The sequence below is a fragment of the Miscanthus floridulus genome, chromosome 5 (assembly GCF_019320115.1).
Source record: "Miscanthus floridulus cultivar M001 chromosome 5, ASM1932011v1, whole genome shotgun sequence".
NCBI classification, from domain to species: domain Eukaryota; kingdom Viridiplantae; phylum Streptophyta; class Magnoliopsida; order Poales; family Poaceae; genus Miscanthus; species Miscanthus floridulus.
Window position 1 is genome coordinate 15,986,017 of NC_089584.1, and position 3,000 is coordinate 15,989,016.

A 3,000-nucleotide genomic window follows, 5' to 3' on the forward strand; every position below is an offset into this window, starting at 1 on the left:
GAGGAAGGGCGGGACGACGGTGGCGACGATGGTGGGCGGCTGGATGAGGAAGGCCTGGATCGTGATACCAGGTTGTCAAGGACGTCCACGCCCAAGACAGCGGGTCCCCGGCTACGGAGCTCGTAGCCTTGACTGGTAATGGCGTCGGGGTTGTTGCCCGGCTGTCCAATGGTGAAGGAGGTGAGATTAGGAAGAAGAGAGAAGATTAGGGTAGGTAATTCTTGTTTAATCCCAAGAGTGCCGATTACATGGGTTATATAGGCCCGTGGCCTGCTAATAAAAAGGAAACAAACTCTTTTATTCTAGCAATATTTGATTGTCAATCTGCATGCCTGCATGCCTAAATCGGCTCCTGGATACGTGGCCAGCGTCGGTACTGGACGCCCCACGTAACACTCTTTGTTTCTGAGATCGCAGGCAAGAAAATCAGGAATCTACAGTGTTGAATGCAAAGCAGATAAGTGACATGCACAGTATCGACTCGAGGAAGCAAATTTAAGCAAGAATAAGCACAGCAACAAGCTAAATTATGCACAGCAACCTGATGACAATTTGAGCATGCCACGGTAAACATCACAAGAGGTACTCCTATTTATATTTATATCAGCTAACAGGTATTTTGCCAATTGAAATGATGCAAGCATGAAGAAATCACGGAAACGATCGATTTTTCTGCATATCGATTGATCTGCAGTCTACAACATTAATGCATCTGAGTAAAACAAACTTATGGCGACATATCATACCATTTAGAGACGTAGTGTTCATGAACAAATCAAAAGCAGCATTACTTTTTTTGTGTTATGCATAGACGACTGATGCTGCAATTCACTGGTCCACGACACGAATACATACACCAGTAGTCCATTGTATCATCAATTCATGAACAAATCAAAGGGAATTGCTAATCTAAGTAGGATGGATGCTCACTTGGGTGAGTCGGGGGACGTTGGTCGGAGCCCGATCCGGCACCCGAGCGCCGGGCTCGCAGGTGCTTGCCCTCGCGTCACGGCGTCAGCGAAACCAAGAGTGGGGAGGTCTGGTAGATCCATCTTCTCGCTCCCCCGCCACATGGTGCCCCATCGCCGGTGATGGCGGGGATGCATCGATCTCGCCGTCCGAAGCACCGCGTTGGCCCGCCGCCGCGTCGCGGCGAACCCGGAGTGGCATGCACGCTCCTCCACCACCGCGGATCTTCTTCCTCCACGGCGACCGCGAACGCCACCGGGACCTCGGAGGTGTGGCATCGCCGGAGATGAGAGAGAAAAGGGGAGGGGGCAGAGCGCGAAAGGTTCGGGGAAATACCAGGCGCGCAGGACGTTAACATCACCACTCTCTTATTATCAAAAAAAAAAAAAAAATCACCACTCTCTTGTCTTGTAAAAAATCACGTGTCCTTGCGTGCACGATTGAATTGAATTAGCAGTAGCACATGTAATAATAATCAATGCAGGATCGAGTACCACATGAAGATGCAATAGCTGGCAAAAGGAAAGAGAAAACACTCCGAAGCAGTAGCCCATTTATTGAATGTGTATGAAAGAAAATCGACACAGAATCCCAGATAGGAGAACAAGTAGGACTAGCTACTGCTGTTGTCCTTCTACGATACATCACACCACAGACACAGACAGACTCCTCGACGCGGAACACATGTCTATTTTGCCGATCTTGAGGGCATCTGCTGCACGCTCTGAACTCGTCCGGTCGGTCGTCTCCTGCAAAACCATCCAATCCAACAGAGCATGTTCTCAAATCTAACCTATTAGTTTTTTTTTTGGGGTTGGTACAGAACGAAGGCAGAACAGGGAGAGAGAACACAGACACAGACGTAGAGAACATGGCGTACCTCAGCTCTAAAACAGAACATCGTAGATCTTCTTCACGAGCTGAGGCTTAAATTCGCCGCCGTGTGCCATGGCTATGATGAGGGGAACGAAGCACGCGCAGAAGTTGGCGAAGGCTACGATACGGTGGCGGCGCCCGGTGGTGCTTACGTGAACCCCTAGAACCAGGTTGATGATGACGAACAACGACGCGGCGAGGAGGCTGGGCCTGTACCCTCCTGTCTTGAGCGCGTCGTAGATGGCCACGCCTGTCGCAGCAGCAAACGCAATCGAACCCTTGCCAAAGTCCATGGTCAAGGCACGCTGCGGGAACCGGCCGGCCATGGCAACGGCGGGGGCAGGAGAGGTAGAACTGAATGGCTTGCTGGTCGAAGGGAGGAGACGACAGAGGAGACGGCGAGTGAAGTGACCGCCTTCTTGCCTGGAGTAATATAACGGCGGGAGAATCCACGGCTTCCTAGGCTCCCAGCTTATCTGCTGCACGAAGGTTTCTTCAAAACGTGTGCTGGTAGCCAAGCCTCTGGCTGGTCTCACTAAGGACAACTTTAGTCTACTAGCTATATCATAAATTATTCTTTTGCTCAAACTGCTCCAACATTTTAGCTAACTAAAGTTTCTAACGGGTGGTATAAGGGGATATTTTGGACTAGAAAACTGAAGGGTGGTAGGTGTCGGCCCTGCGAATTTAAGATAAAATACTATTTCCTATTAGTTATTCTTTCTGTTTTATAAAGAATGTCATTCTTATTTCCTGAAAAATTAGATATTTTAACTTTGATCAAATACATATAAGAGACTATTAATATTTATTATGTACAATTAGTATCGTTAGATTAATAGTTGAATATATTTCATAATAAACTTATTTGGAGATACGAGTGGTATCAATATTTTCTATAAACTTATTCAAACTTTAAAAGTTTAATCTATACAAAACCCTAGACGATTATCATTTTAGTATGAAGGGAGCAGCATGCATGACAATATCTACCAACCAAGTGAACTTCTGGTGTTTATTCTTTTTTTATTCTGTACACGGGGTGCTCAAATAAGTCACAAGTTTTTTTCAAATATTAAGTTAGCACCCTTGGTCCAATATATTGCATCTATTCTACTTTATTCTCTCTGTTTTGCACCTCTTTTGATCACCCGT

At 46.8% G+C, this 3,000-nt stretch overlaps 1 long non-coding RNA gene across 1 annotated transcript; it reads right to left on the reverse strand.

The window, feature by feature from the left end:
• Positions 1–1,441: 1,441 nt before the first annotated feature.
• On the reverse strand, positions 1,442–2,299 carry LOC136451616 (uncharacterized). The gene is made up of 2 exons (XR_010758615.1): positions 1,850–2,299; positions 1,442–1,718 (listed from the first exon to the last, which is right to left on the reverse strand). It is a non-coding gene; the product is annotated as an uncharacterized lncRNA (long non-coding RNA).
• Positions 2,300–3,000: the final 701 nt, after the last annotated feature.